Below are 16,229 nucleotides of genomic sequence, written 5' to 3'. Positions count from 1 at the left end.
GTGAAAGTCAAAATAAATTTTCAAAATTTTTAAATGACAAAAAGCAAGCTAAGTTTTTAAAGAATTTGCCTGCTTATTATTGGATGTCTATTAATAAATTCATGTGAGCCTAATCTATACATGAAAGAAAATATTAAAACAAAATATTCTTGATAATATATTTCCCATTTAACTAAAATCTAACTATGTAGCCCAGGATAGCCTCAGATTTGAGATATTCCTACAGGAGTCTCCTGAATGCTGTGATTACATCATTGCATTTGTTTGTTTTTGTCAACTTTATGCAAACTAGAGACATTCGAGAAGAAAGAACACCAATTGATAAATGACCTCCATCAGATTAGCCTGTGACACACCTATGGAAGACTGCCTTGATGGGTGTTTAATATGCCAGAGCCCAGCTCACTTGGGTTATGTAATACCTAGGCAGGTAGACTTGGGTTGTACAAGAAAATAGGCTGAGCAAGCCGTGGAGTGCAAGGTAGATGCTCTCTACTTTAGTTCCTACCTCCATGTTCCTTCCTCAAGTTCCTACCCTGCAGTCCCTGATGATGGACTATGACTTTTTATGTCATGATGTTTTGCCTCAGCAGCAACTGAAAGCAAAGGAGGCCAACCACCATATTCGGAAAAAAAAATGTATTTTTTAGAACACTCCTATACAGCATAGTTCAGACATTTTACTCATTACAATTAATCCTCTTGCTTATTGAACAAACAATTTAGTATGGTTTCTTCTCCAGTCAATGAACCTATAACTTAATCCTGGCAGGGTGAAGCAAATGGAAATGAAAATCCCCTACTCAAAACCCACCTCTGATAAACTATGGCTCTTTTCACAAACCTCTCCTTCAAAAAATAATTAATTAAAATAAAATAGAATGAATTTGTCAGTTAACCAGGTCTGTCTCTCCATAACAGAATGCTGTCAAACTGACTATGGTTTAGTCCCCAGCTAGCCTGCTGCAGCTTGCTCAGGCTTCAGCTGCACTGTAGAGCTGGTAGGAGATAATGAGGTAATTCAACCTTTTCCCCTCCATCTGTCCTTCCATACCCATAGAGTCCTCAGGTAGCAAGAACACTTACTACACGATCTTCCACGTAGCTGAAAATCTAACAGTACATCTGAGACACACAAGCTCATTTTCCTGTGTTACAGAGTCATGATAAGTCTGAGGTTCACTTTCACTGGCTACCTTTTAAAACACTACAGAAATTTCATGTTGTATGCAAATAAGCAACGGGCAAGTCTAATCAATGATGCATTCTATAGGAGAAGACATAAATATTTCATAGATAATACTATGAAATTAAAGAATGTACAAATAATCCATTTAAAAAGAAGTGATTTCTATCCTTCTCTCTACCTGGATGGACAAGCTTTATCAAATTGAGTGATATTAGTGTCTACTGATGCGACACACACTTAGAAACAAACCATCATGCCTCCACCTGGGTTTGACCTCTAGCCAAAAGAAAGATGGTACTACACACCCTCCTAGAACAAACATGTTACCAGTGGGAAGAACATGGGGAACAAAGGTCCAAACAGAGAAAATTCAACATAGCCATAACTCTAACAAGTCACAGAAGGCTCTAAACTAAACCCCGTCCCACAAGTATTGCTGTCTAGACACCCTTTAACAAATCAGTGTGAGAAAGAAGCTGGAAAGACAGACCATGGCAGTGCCCTGCAAGAAATACCTTTGCTCAGTAAAGTTAAATTTCATTCATAAAACAGGAAGAGCAGCCTATGTATTGGAAAGCTATAAATATGAATGAAATAATTGAAAGTGAACATGATTTGCACACTGTAAACTCACTTGTAAATACAAGGGACCATCACGATGACCTTGTGCCCATCAGTCTTCCCAGCAAGTGAGATGCTTGTATCATGGAGTCAGGGACTTGCCATACAGTGACTCCTTGAATGTTTTGGTACAGTTGTCTATCTGCCCTCTACTGGACTTCGAATACCTTGAACAGAGAGACTGGGCCATGGGCATCACTCAATCTTTGCTTATACAACTATCTAATGACTGTTTCTGTAATGTTGAATGAATATATTCTGAATCCTTTCTGCTTCTCAGACTCCCTGCTGACAGTGGACTACCACGTGGCATAGTGTGTAAAACTGAACAGCAAACACCCATGTACTCAGGATTATTCCCCATCTGTCAATTCTGGCTACTACCCCACTCCTAGAACTCTGGCTGCATGAGAAAAGAGCTCAAGTTCTCAGAAGAAACATTCCTTGAGGTTGGCCATCAAAAGAGGCACTGACAAACAAAATTGCCTTGAAAGTGGCTCATAGCGGAGCATCATGGTGTTCTTCTGATATGCTGGGAACCACAATCTCACTTCCATATCATCATAGTTAAAAATAGAATCGGTACTACACTAGAAGCTTTGCTATTTTCCACACTTTATTCGACCCAATCAGGCTAGATGTGGAACCAGAACTGCTGGTTGACTCCCATTTGCATTCTTGAGGAAGAACGCACAGGTTGCCCTCAGCTCTCTGCAGAAAGAAAGATACATGGGCCTGTCTCTCATCAGTGCTAGCAACATCAACCTATCTCACGGTCTTCTGCTCACCTCTCCTCCTTTGTTTCTTTCTTTCACCATTATTGCCCACATTTCATATGCGTAGCATTGTGGTAGGCAGCAGTGAATAAAGAACCTGACATTCATTTAAAGGAAAAAGTGAGGGATTAATTGCAATGAGACAAGTTTTACTAAGGATTGGATGTCAGCAAGTTGATGGAATGTGGCAATGTGAAAGGGTATATGGGCCAGAGCTTAGCTGATCAGGCAGCCCCTCAGTCCTAGCATGGAGAGGGCACCTAGAAGGCATTGAAAACGTATTTGCAATCAAGTGCTTCATAACAGGCCTGCCAGAGTGGACCCGAGATAGCTCCTGTGAGAAGACCTCAGCAACCATTTTCTGAAGATGTCACAAAAGACAACACACAGCTGAGGCTACTGTGGTGATTCGAGGCCTGTCCCTCAGATGGTTGCCAGGAGTCTATCACAGATGCCTGCAGTTACAGTGGCCTTTAAAGGAAGCCCTGAGGCTCAAACAGTACTAAGCATGCTGGATCCATTGATCAGCCAGGCATCTCTCTGCCTTGTATTTTTCTTGATGATTATGCTTTCCTTCATCCAGGGGCTCTACTGTAGTCTGATCTGAGTCCTCATTTCTACCTCAGTACTCACGTCTTCTTCTTCTTCAACACTCAGGACTCTCCTGGTTACTCTATCTCTTCATCATGTGGTCCCTGTGAATTCTGACTGATTTCGATGCCTCTGGGCACTCCTGTGCCAATCCCAGGATCCACAGTTTGCATCCTACTAATGAGCTGCCTCCACCATTGGACTTGATTCTGCCTGTACCCTGTCTGTCCTCAGCCTTCAGACAAGAGTAAGGCAGGACCTTAGGACATTTCCGCCACCCCACTGCTTATACAGCCTTTTCTGTCAGCCAAATATTTATTGACACACTGTTCTCCTGTTTACTTTGTTAGGGGAAAAAGAAAAGAAAGTAGAATTTCTCTGTTTAAAGAATTTCATGTGCACACTGACAACTGTGACCTATCACAATGCAGCATGACCTTGAGCTGCCATGGTTATGTCCCTTGTCCTAAATTGTTCCTGGCCCTTTCTATGGTGCCCAATGCTCTATCTGAGGTTCGCGTTTCCATTTTTAAGTTAATATGTGTGAAATAAGGCTTCCCTTCTGAATATAAAACAGCCCTGCTCCTCTGCAAACACAGTCAACACGCCTGCAGTTAAACACCAGGAAGAAGAAAAGAGAAACTCCAGAAATTTTCTCGAATTATTTTCCTGTCTTTTTTTTTTTCAACCCAAATACCTAGTCATATGAACTCTAAGATCTGAGAAGTATATTCATTTCTCTTCAAGTCTATTTTTACCTCCCTGAGTCACCATGAGGTTACCTGGGGCCAAAGAGCCCTCTGCAATTTGAAAGATGGATTCATCCATCCCTGCCTAGCACCTAGACACTTGCTGGCAGGAGGAGATGAGCTAGATTTCAGTGACTTGACCCTTCCTCAAGCTGAGTGCCTTGGGCAGCAAATAAGCTGCAGAAACTCATAATCCTGCTGCCATTTTCTCTCCTCCACTACTGCAGGGGCCTTCCCATATTCTCCATCATTTGCCCATTCTTTGCAGGGAACCCAAAATGGTCCCCTACAATCGTCAACTGCTTCAACTGTCATACTTCACAGTTCACAATCCGTCTGTTATTCCCCCTATGCTACGTAGCCATGCATGATTTGGTCCTGGTTCACTCCTGGGATCTACCAGCCTGCCCTAGCTCTGGCTGCCTTGCTCTTCCATAGAAATGCCCAGCTCCCTTGCACTAACTGGAGTTCTCTGCTTGTCTGCCTCCAGTGCCTACTCTCTTCAGCCCTGCGTATACACAGAGTTGATCTCAGTGCCTGGCTCATCTCATACTTTCATTATTTTCCATGCATATGGCCTGTCGTACTTTGTTAATGCCAACTTGCTTTTAGTGCTATAGTAAGTCCACCTGCCCCTCCTGCAGAAACTCAGCTCTGAACCACTCACTTGTGTGTAACCAACCATAATGCTCCCTTATTTCTTCCATCTAAGGGAGCCATAATCACAAATTTCATGGTCACATTTCTCTTGGTTTCCTGTGTCACTTTGTCTTTGTATATCCTTAAATAGTTAGGCTTTTAATCTTAGTTGTTTTTAATGTAATTTTAAAACTCATGCTACTGTGGTCTTCACGCTCAATGTTTCACTTAAGATTATTACATCATTAGTAATAATATTACATCATCTATAATAATACTACATCATTAATAATAGAAAGAACAACAGAATCAACTAACCAGGACCCTTGGTGGCTCTTAGTGACTGAATCACCACCCAACAAGTATACACCACGGGCTGGACCTAGGCATCCCTGCACATATGCAGCAGATATGCACCTTGGTCTTCATGTGTGTCCTGAACAACTGGAGTGGGGGCTATCCCAAAAGCTGCTGTCTATATGTGGGATATGTTCTAGCTGGGCTGCTTTGTCTGGCATCAGTGGGAAAGGATGTGCCTAACCCCACAGATAATTGATGTACCAAGGTGGAGGGATTCCCAGGGGTCCCCACCTACTCAGAGGAGAAGGGGAAAGGGTTATGGGAGGGAATAACTGGGAGAGGGCAATACAAAGTGAATCAAAATTAAAATAAACAATAATATTGTTGTTGCAAGTCATTTAGTTTACCTTTTAAAAATGTTTGTGTACGTATATGTGTGTGTGTTTTCACATGTATGGGGTTGGAGTGCATATGTATGAACATAGAGGCCAGAAGTGGACCTCAAGTGTATTCCTCAATCTTTCTCCACCTTTCTTCCTGAGACAAAGTCTTTTCAGCAGCCAATTTACATTGACAGGTTGGTTGGACAGCAAACTCCCAGACTTCTCACCCAATGCTTCCTCAGTGCTAGGATTACAGGTGTGCATGGTTATGCCTGGTGTCTTTTACACAGGAGCTAGATTCACATGCAGGTCCTTATGCTTTCAAAACAGCCACTTCACCACTAAGCCCCCTCCCCAGCAGCCTATTTGGTTTTGGTGGCTGTATGATATTCCCCCATGTGCTACACCATGCCACTCTACCCACTCCCTAGCAACAGGTACTGAGGCTCCTTCTGTGGTTGGGTTTACTGGAAACCAGACCATCGTGTATGTCTGTATGCATGTCTCCTACTGAAAATGTGCACATTTGCTCACAGTTGGATCACAGATATGGCAAATGATCTACATAGAATGATTCCCTACTGGCTTCCAAAGTCGTATCTCCTGGCAGTGAGATATGAAGATCCTGTGGGCCCGCATATTCTTTTCCGTGTCTTAATATTTTTGATCTGGGGAACTTCTGTGTGGCCTTCAGTTTTGCTCGTGTGCCTGTTAGAGGTAATTTCGATCAGTTCTTACATTTATGGATTTGCATTCTAAATTCTCCAGGTTTTCTCTCACTATTCTCCATGTGGGGATAACTTTTAGTTTGCTTTTTTTTTTGTTGCTCATGTCATTTTTGTTTCCGGAGATAAGGTCTTATGTATCCCAGGCTGACTTGACCATGAATTTGCGAACCTCCTGCCTTTCTCACTCAAGTGCTGGGACTACAGGATATAAAGGGTGAAACCTTGGCCTTGTGTGTTCTAGGAAAACACTCGAGCATCCAGGCTGTACCTCAGCCCAGACCACAGAGCAACTTTTTGTACATTGCCCTGTTCTGTTTTCTTTATGGATCTCTGTCATGACCTGGGGTCATCTAGCTTGTCCACTGATTACCATGTCTCCCTCAAATAGAATATGAAAATCCTGGCTGCTTTGTTCGTTCATCTACCTCTGGTGGCTAAGAACTGCATCTAGCACAGCACGAGCACATGAGTATGTGAGGGACAGAGTCATGTGATATACTAAGAATGTACAAAAAGAGCATTGCTCTAGAATCAGATGCACTGAGTTTCAATCTCAGCTTCTCCATTTACTCTGATCAAGTGACTTAACACATCTATTCCTGAGTCGCTTCAACTGTAAAAAGAAGTGCTTTGTGTGATATCCTGGAAGCTTTAACACACATAACGTTCTTAGAATAATGCAAGTACAGCCAGTGCTTGATAAATGTAGTTATTATCAAGAAAGGTTTAGCATTGCCATTACCTTTCCTTGGCTTGAGTGTGGGTCTCACCAGTACCTACTTCCCCTCATGTTAGCATCTACTTAGTCTTGCTGATTCTGGCTCTCATAGTCAAGCAAAGGAGATAGATAAGCATAGGGATGCAATTTATTGTCAAGAAAATCATCCTGTCAAGAAAGCAAGCAGAGTAGGTGTTCAGGTTTATAAAGAGTGGGTATCTCACGAGCCACCCCCTCCCGCCTTACTCCCAACATTGCATCACACACAAAATCACGACACTCTTCCCTCCTTCTTATTAGTCCGACTCATATTTTCAAAGAGAAGACAGCTAAGTTAGAAAGACAATTGGTGAGGGCATATAAGACAAGGAGAGAGAGGAGCAGAGAAACAAAACAAGGGAGAAAGGTGGAAGGGCAAGAGGAGGGGGTACTTCAGGTCAGTCATGAAACTGATGTAAACAGTAAGATGCTGAAATTGGAGCCAGAGGAAATCCCGCCTCTACCCACACAGGGGAATACTTTCACATAGAAATGAAGATGTTAGGTAAATCGGTATAGGAAAAGACTATGGATGACCAGAGGCCTGGGTCAGGCAGGGGAGGGAAACCTTGGGAGGCTGACCCCATTAGAACTGTAGTCCCCAGTCAATGTCATCTCAGTTGAGGGCTTACCTCAGTCAGTAACCAGGAATCCCGCTCCATTTGAAGCATCCCTTGCCTCAAAGCGGTAAGCTTGGCCTTGGTTAAACACGCCTGGGGGCCCAGCCCCAGTGCATTTCCACTGAGATTCCCAGCCGATTCCTCAGGAGGAACTGTTTCCATTTGAAATGGACCAGGGATCCTGGGCAGGACCAGCTGCTTCTCAGAGCCGAATTCCCTGACAGCTAGCCGAGAGAGCCAAGGAGCTGCAAGGAGCCCCTGGAGGTGGGCAGCGAGTCGGGGGCGCGGCTGGGACCAGCCAGGCCCCGGCTGCCCACTGGTGAAGGTGCAAGTCCACACCTTTGGGGACAGGCTTCTGCTTGTCCCCGCTCCAGTTCGGCAGTGCTGAAACTGCAGGGCTCCCCAAGATGCCCCGCCACCACTGGGGGACTTCCTCCTTCCCGCGTCCTTGGCAGGCGGGAGAGCACTGGTGGGCGGGGGGACCCCGACTGATCAGGGTTGTCGCCGACCTTGAGGCTACCAAGGGGTGTGCGTGCGCCAAAAATAAAAGCGGGTGCGCGCACTGACAAGCGCGCGCGCACACACACACACACACACACACACACACACACACACACACACACAGAGAGGCAAGCATATACGTCTAGCCTCTGTTTGGCACTTCCCTCCCGGAAAAAAAACAATTGTTCGCAAACAGCCTAAAGCACAGAGGAGGGAATCCTGTGCTAGAGGCATCATGCCCAAGACCAAATTTGGGAATGATTTTGATTTTAAGGTTTGGATTGAAGCGTCTCAAAAAAATAAAGGACCCAGGACAAATTTCATGCTCTTTGCGTGTGGGGAAGGGAGAAATTAGGACCTAATTGCAGATGTGTTCACCGTGACTTAGAGTGAGAAAGCAAACAATGATGCGGAGTTTTTCCCACTCTTGGCCCGCAGCGAGCGCGCGGCGCCATAGGGGTTAACACCGTGCAGCCTTCCTGCAGGCTTTCCCAGGCAGAGAGCGTGCGCCCGCTCTGGGGAGAGCCGGGGATCACCCGCCCGCAGAGCTCCTGGGGCGCTTCCCGCCCCATGCTATTTATAGATCGGCTTCCAGCTGCTGCAGGGAGCTCACCCGCTAGGGCGTGTGGAGTTTGAGAGCCTCCCAGAAGCATGGAATTTTCATAAATTCTCTGAATGGCAAAGATGTCTCTTGATTGTCGCTGTTCAGTCTGGCTACCATGTATATTTCAGGTTAGAATTATTCTGTCTCTCTCTGTCTGTCTGTCTCTCTCTGTCTCTTTGTCTCTCTGTCTCTCACACACACTTGAGAGAGAGAGAGACAGAGAAACAGAGAGGCAAGAGAGACAGAGACAGAGAGACAGAGAGACAGAGAGACAGAGAGAACTGGGATCCGAAGAGCGCGCGTTTGCAGCAATTTAAGAAAGCAAGTAGGTAACACATTACTGTGAGGTGTGGGATCCCCCTTTGTTATCGGCCTCATAGTCATGCACAATAAAAGGTATGCAGAGCGCTGAAAAATAGCGTCTCCTCTGTCTTCTGACTGCCTGCTGAGGGCTGCAGACTTCTTCGCTTGCCTAGCCAGGTGATGCCTGTGGCAAACCAAAACACCAGCAGGCTCCAATTCTGGTGTCTCCTGTGGATCCTCAGCTCCAGTAGACCATAAGGATAGAGAGGACGGGCTATTCTTCTGCCTGATTTCTTATGCTCAGTATAAACTAGAGCAGACTACTAGTCTAGACCATTCTAAAATGACCCTTTATTCCCAAGCTCCTTTTTGCAATCACTGCTTCCTGAAAATACATAGTATCTTTGATATGGAAAGGCCTTGCTACCCCCACCCTCCCCAAGCTGCAGATGATCAGGAAATGGCTTGTGCCTTACCAGAAAGGGACCACCACCTTGGGAAAAATAGATGAGGCTGGACAACCACCAAAGGAGCAGCAGCCTGGTAGACCAAGGGGTGGAGAGTACCAAGCCTGTGACCTTTGACCCTCCTTCCAGGTCCTCTTCCTTCCTGTCTGTCGAGTTTTCTTTCAGAGACAACTTCGGTGTAGTTAAAAGTTTATTCTTTATTTAACTGCACTTAATCAGAGTGAACCTTCATGGCAGGGTATGATGAATTTTACCTCATTAAATTATGGACTAGGTATAAGTCCCTTTGGATTCAGTTCCCTTTCACAGTGTTTTCACCGGGTATGTTTTCCCACACCCTAGTGAAGAGAGCATACAAAGCACCTTGTCTGTGAAAGGGTTGCCAGCTGGGTTCCAGGATGCGTCAGGAAGATGCTAGAGAAGGACTCTGCTGCTCCTGTTCATCCTAGATGCTTATAAGGAGGTGTCAACTTGCTTTACCCTCTGTGCTTCAGTTCTCATTTGTCATGTGTAAATAACAGTAATAGTAGATACTCCATGGAGTTCTTAGGAGATTAAACGTAGGTATCTGTATGCACTGCTTGGACCAGAGACTTAAAGCTCAACAGACATGAAATATTATGGCCACCCAAATATGAGTTAGAGTTGATGTGGATGAATTGGTACGAAGGACCTTTTCAATAAAATCTGTTTTGCCTATGCAAACCCAAGCTATAAATTAGCTATTTCACTATGCCCAACCAGGTTCCCAAAAGGCATCTATGTGTGTAAAGATATTGCCCGTGGTCATTATCCTGCGTTCTTTTCTTCCACGGGAAAAAAAAAAAAACAGCTCACCCAAAGGCCTTTAAAAAATTCTACTAAGCCACACACTATACTGATGCCATTTAGAGACTCCTCTACTTGCAGTGGCCCAAGGCTGTCCTGAGGAAAACACTTGGAGGTATGGACACTTCTTTAAACCTGAGGCCACTCTATGAAGATTTCCAAAGCATATTATGAAGAATTTTTTTCTATTTAATTGAAAACACAAAGCACAGCGTTGGTTCCTGTGGCCTCTTATTTCTAAAAACTTAAACAGGGGAGAGTAGGAACAAATGCCTCTTTTCTTCACTTCCTGAGAAGAGAACCCCTGATTTTTTTTAGACTGTAGCCAGGCATAGATGTACAGCTATGCTTTAAGGATCTCTACAACAAAGTGTCCTGTTGATAAAACTCCAGAAGCCTCCCTGCCTAGGCCTGCCTGTGAAGGCTTTGTACAGAGCCAATGAAGTGTTTGGACTAATCACAGCACTTCTGACATGCAAATGAAGGTTTGTGCTTGCACCAGTCTCAGCCATGTCCTTAACAGTCACCAGTCACAGCCTTGTCCTTAACAGTCACAGCAGGTGACCAGAGCACACGGTTCCTCTGCGTGGAAATGCTTTCATGACCAACTAGGATTCGCTGAGGCTTATAATAGCAAAACTTCTGCTACAAATGGATTGAAACGGCCATGGCTAAGGCTGTAATTCCCAGAGCCAGGTCAGCTTTGATGATAAGGCACCCGTGGAATGTTCAAAGTTGTTGCGGGAAATATTTAAAAAGTGGCATTATTCCTCACTCTACCCAGCTACTCACTGCCCGAAGTCTCGCCGCCTCGAGGCTAGCCCCAGGGACCTAGTAACACTCAGGATTCTAAGACAGTGGTTGAACTAGTGTCCACAGTTACGGAAACTCAAAAATCCCTAAGATAAATCACTTAATCAGCTTCACTCTGGTGCATCTGCTTTTTTTGTAACTTTCAACAAAACAATACGGTGTACACACGTTCCCACTTTCTCACCTTTCTACCTTACTGCATAGAACAAAGTATGATCACTAAAGAAACCAATTTGAATGTGAGGATGTGAGCTTTTCAACCAGAGCAGGGGGTGGGGGTTGGGGGGAACTGAACTAAGCATATGATGTAGCCCTTCCACTCAAGCTAAGAGGCTCCACATGTCATGAGTAGTTGACAGGAGGTTCTTTTACTCTAACCAGATAGAAACCATGGACAGACAAAAGGAGCACTTCACTTGACACTAATATCCCTAGTTCTAGAAGCTCACATACTAGGCCTTCAAATCCGGAGTCTTATGGCTCTAAATCTTAAGCACTAGAGGATTATGATTACAAGCTTTCAGAGTTGAAGGCTTAAAGCTCTATGTCCACTTGCAGCCCTGAACTTACGGTGTCAGTGGGCAGCATTTATACCTCTCAAGTTTGGGTGTCAGGACTTTTAGCTCTGAAGATGCTTTCAAACTCTTGCAGCAACCAGGGCTCATCGGCTCCTTCCCCCATCTCTTTCTAACTCCTCAACTCCTGTAGTCTCATGTCTCTGCCCATCTCTTGTCTTCTCAGTCCCTTACCATCCCTTGTTGTCTTGGCTTCTGGAAGACTCTGTACTCCACCCCTCTTTGAGCTGTGGAGTCACTTCCTAGTGTTATAACTCAGGGTCTTGGATACCAAGACCTTTAGGTCTGTGACTCTAAAACTCAGCAGCCACTTCCTCACTGTGACTGCCACTGAGGCTAAGTGCTGAGGATGATGGTAGCACTCCATGCGCCCAGCTCCTTTGCTCTGCTCATGGTAAAGACTGTGAGCGGGTGGGCGACAGTCCTTTGGGAAAAGTCTATGCTGAATCCTAATGTGGCCATGCTAGAGAGTCAGTATATGGGAAAGAAGCCCATCCGCCTGTGAGTGATCCACAAGACTGAAACTCAGCCTAGTTAGATAGCTAGAAAGAATCATGAAAACCTTTAATTGGCCAGGCAGTGGTGGCACACGCCTTTGATCCCAGCACTTGGGAGGCAGAGGCAGGCAGATTTCTGAGTTCGAGGCCAGCCTGGTCTACAAAGTTGAGTTCCAGGACAGCCAGGGCTACACAGAGAAACCCTGTCTCGAAAAAACAAAACAACAACAACAACAAAAACCTTTAATTGATTATATTTGCTTTTGTGTGTTTGTGTGTGTGTGTGTGTGTGTGTGCAGACCCAAATGCACATAAATAGGTGCTCTTGCATGGGTGTGAAGGCCATAGTACAGCTTGTAAAATCCACTTCTTTTTCACTCATGTAGGGTCTGAGACTGAACTCAGGTTTTCTTGAGTTTGGTGGCAGTTTCTTTATCTGCTAAGCCATCTTGCCAGCTGTCATGCCATATTTGTTCTCTAACTGTAATTTTACAAAAAAAAAAAGCATGATTTACAATTCAACCAAATTTATAAGCCTTATATAAACATGAATCATAGTCTTAATGGAAGCAACCCTGACAGGCAGACAGGTGAGGAAGGAGGCCACAGATAAACAAGGTGGAAAATTTATGGCCAAACTCACTGTGCAAGGCTTGTCCTCTAGATATGTCTGAGCTTAAATGAAGTTGTGAATTCCCCTCTTCTTTGTTTAAGCTGATTAATCCAGTCCTACAGGAGAGTAACCTGTCCTATATCACTGAAAACATTCATAATACCCATACCCTCCCAGGGGTTAGGGTTGTTTGGATTTGGGGTTCCAAATCCACTCCCTTGGTGTACTGAGTCTGGCTCTTTGTGTGGGTGTGCCTGTGTATGTCTTCAATTTATTTCTTCAATTCCTCTCTCATATATTATATCTGAACCACAGCTTCCCCTCTACTCCTTTTAGTCCCCCACCCACACAAACCCTTTCCCCCAGATCTACTCATCCTCCATTTCTCTTCAGAAAAGAGCAAGCCTCTCAGAGATATCAACAGAACATGGTTTAACCAGTTACAATAAGACTAGGCACATCCTTTCATATTAAAGACAAACAAGGCAACCAATAGGAGGTGTAGGGTCCTAAGAGCAGGCCAAAGAGTCAGAACCCCACTCTCACTGTTAGGAATTCCACCAAAACACAAAGCAATGTAACCATAACATATATGCAGATGACCTAGTACAGACCCAGGCAGGCTCTGTGACTGTTGATTTTGTGTTTGTGAGCTCCTATATGCCCTGCTTAGTTGATTCTGTAGGCCGTGTTCTCCTGGTGTTCTTGAACACTATAGTTCCTACAATCCTTCCTGTTCCATTTCTACAGGGTTCCCCAAGTTCGGCCTAATGTTTAGCTGTAGGTCCCTCCATCTGCTCTCATCCATTGCTAGATGAAGCCTGATGATAATTGCCCTAGGCACTGGTCTATGAGTATAACAGAATATCATTGGGAATCATTTCATTGACTTTTTTTTTTTTGCCAATTGTTTTTAGTTCTGTGTTAGTTCTCTGGGCTATCCAGCCTTTAGTTCCTGGGCCTCTAGGCCTTGTCAAGTATGGGCTTCCTCTGATGGCAGGGGCCCCAAGTTGGACCTGCTATTGGTTAGCCATGACCAAAAGTTCTATGCCACCATTATTCCAGCACATCTTGCAGGCAGAACAAATTGTAGGTTGAAGGTTTGGGGGTTGGGTTGGTGTTCCAATCTCACTACTGGAAGCTGCCTGGTTACAGAAGATGGACTGTTCAGGCCCCTTATCCCCCATTACTTAGAGTCTTCACTAGGATCACCCTTGTAGCTTCCACCATACTAGGTTTCCACATCGCCTCTCATATGCCCACCCTAGATCCAGCCATCTCTCCCTCTACTCTCTCCCTCCCTCTTCCATACACCTCCCACTACCTGATCCCTCCTGTTCCTATTCCCACCCACTTCCAGCCCACTCACAAAATCTATTCTAATTCCCCTTACCAGGGACAGCTGATATATGTTGCCTTTTAATTCGATAATTGGTAAAGAAGATGACAATCAAAACTCCTGCATGGTGGCTGGAAAGATGGATCAGTGATTAAGAGCACAGAATTTTCTTCCAGAGGTCCTGAATTCAATTCACAACAACCACATGGTGGATCACAGCCATCTGTAATGGGCATCTGATGCTGTCTTCTGCTGTGTGACAGTGTACCCACACATATGAAAGAAATATGGCCCGGAATGGGGCTAGAGTGAGCAAGGCCAGAGTGAGTGGGGTCAGAAAAAAACAAAAAAGACTCATAGATGATAACTTAAGCACAGCCTCTTTTCTATCAATTGCAAAGGAGTGTTTGTTGTTTTTTTCAAGTTTAATTGCATTATTATATGTGTACAAGTGTTTTGCCTGCGTGTATGTCTATGTACTATTTGTATACTTGGTACCAACAGAGACCAGAAGAATGCACTGTAGCCCTTGGAACTGGAGTTACAAATAGTTAGTCACCATGTGGGTACTGGGAAGAGAAGCCAGTGCTCTTGATTGCTGAGCCTTGGGGTGATAATCTTTCTACTCCTGCCATAATTGAGTGGCTGATGCTACCCAGTTATGAAGAGCCAATAGCTGAGTCCCTGTATCTGTAGGGGAGGTCATGTGGAGGTCATTGAGGCTGATCATGGCTAAAGTAAAACTTTTCTGATAGTGGTCCAAAATAAAGCAGTAGAAGCCGGAGGAAGGACACTGAAGATGAAGCTGGTTTTAAGAAGCCAGCAACTAAGGTTACAATGTTCTTTGCAGCTGGAGTGTAGTGTCATCAAGGGATCCATGAAGTGTTCAAAGAAGCCTGTAACTACAAATTCCAGCCTGCTGGTTGTCAGGAAAGGAACTGGATGTTGCATTCACAGCTCCCTATGCCAGGCAGCCAGGCATGCAGGAAGGGACTGCTGGATTCTGTATCAGTCCTTTCATAGATAGGACCAGTTGGATGGCCCTCAACAGTTGTGTTCATTCATAGGAACAGTAAAAACTTCTTACAGCAGAGACATTAACAGCAACTTAAAATACTTAGAGTGCTTAATTGTTAGACAAATACCCATAGGGAGATACCAATCATTGATTACAAAGACAAGTTTGAGGCTTGGTGTGGGGAGAAGTCATTATTCTCTAAGTGTTGTGATAGCTTAGGAAACTTTGCCTTAAAAATAATAAAGGCTGTGGCCTTAAGATATCTGTACTGAAAAATTAATTTAGAATCCATGAGTATTTGAGACCTGAAATCAGACTTCGATCATGCAAATACCTATGTGCAGGAAGTGGCTGAATAACATACACAGTCTTCAGTCATAGCATGTATCTCAATGACCATCAGATATGATTAAATGCCTAATACTGAAGCCCCCTAGAGGATACAGCTAAGGTCCAGGAGGCAATAGATCTCCTCCTGGGAATTTCCCAGGACCCAAGTAGAAAAAAGTCCTCACTCTCAGTGTATCTACCAATGGACATCAGGAGTCATATGCATCTGTAACTCACCTATGCACTTCATTGTCCCCCGTCATAGTCATAGTCATAGCTATACACCACATTCATAGGTTTGTCCGTGTTTTTGAACGTGGTGACAGAGGTTTCACTTTAAAGATTTAAAGACCTGAGTAAGTTGCATATGTTCTTTATTTATCAACCCACACACTCTGTGGTTGATTCTATATCCTCGTCACTTTGTACAATGGCATGATACCCATTCTGCACACTGACTTCACTTTCTTTGCATGTAAACTCGGGAATGGCTTTTACTCGGTAGTTCTCTGGACTATCAGGTCTGAATCAGATACTCACTAACATAGCCTCACTCAGAAAGGCAACATTTTATACTATTCAGATATGCATCTATCTTAATGCTGTTACAGAATGAAAATTTAGAATTGGGAAGGTTGAGTATATAAGATGGTGGAAAGAATAAACTGGATATCTAGTCATCAGGTTAGTGGGTGAGAGCATTGCCACCGTTTATCTCTACAGGCCTAGAGGCTTACACTTTACCTTCAGTTGAAAGCAAAAAGTCTGAGTACAGATAGCACATGTTGCTTTGCCACAGGCACATTTAGCTTGAGGGAAAGATTTCTAGATCTCTCTACCTCTACTGATTTGAACCCTAAGTAAACCAACCCTAGTAACAGGCAGTCTTAGTTCCTCTCGAGTTGTTGGTCAGGGGTGTTCAAGAGATTCTCAAAACAATGTAGGCTATTGACACAATCCCAGAACGTGAAAGTAACTATGATTGGTC

The 16,229-nt window shown here is 44.2% G+C and overlaps 1 protein-coding gene across 1 annotated transcript in view; it reads right to left on the bottom strand.

Annotated features, from left to right (window-relative positions):
• Positions 1-7,917, bottom strand: part of Kcnn2 (potassium calcium-activated channel subfamily N member 2) — a 405,119-nt gene extending 397,202 nt beyond the window's left edge. The window contains exon 1 of the mRNA XM_031365618.1: positions 7,366-7,917. The gene's annotated coding sequence lies outside the window, so the exon portion shown is untranslated. The remainder of the gene's footprint in view (positions 1-7,365) is intronic.
• Positions 7,918-16,229: the final 8,312 nt, after the last annotated feature.

This window comes from Mastomys coucha, unplaced genomic scaffold (genome assembly GCF_008632895.1).
Source record: "Mastomys coucha isolate ucsf_1 unplaced genomic scaffold, UCSF_Mcou_1 pScaffold13, whole genome shotgun sequence".
Classification (NCBI taxonomy): Eukaryota; Metazoa; Chordata; class Mammalia; order Rodentia; family Muridae; genus Mastomys; species Mastomys coucha.
Note: the sequence above shows the minus strand (reverse complement) of the source record. Positions and strands in the feature narration are given on the sequence as shown.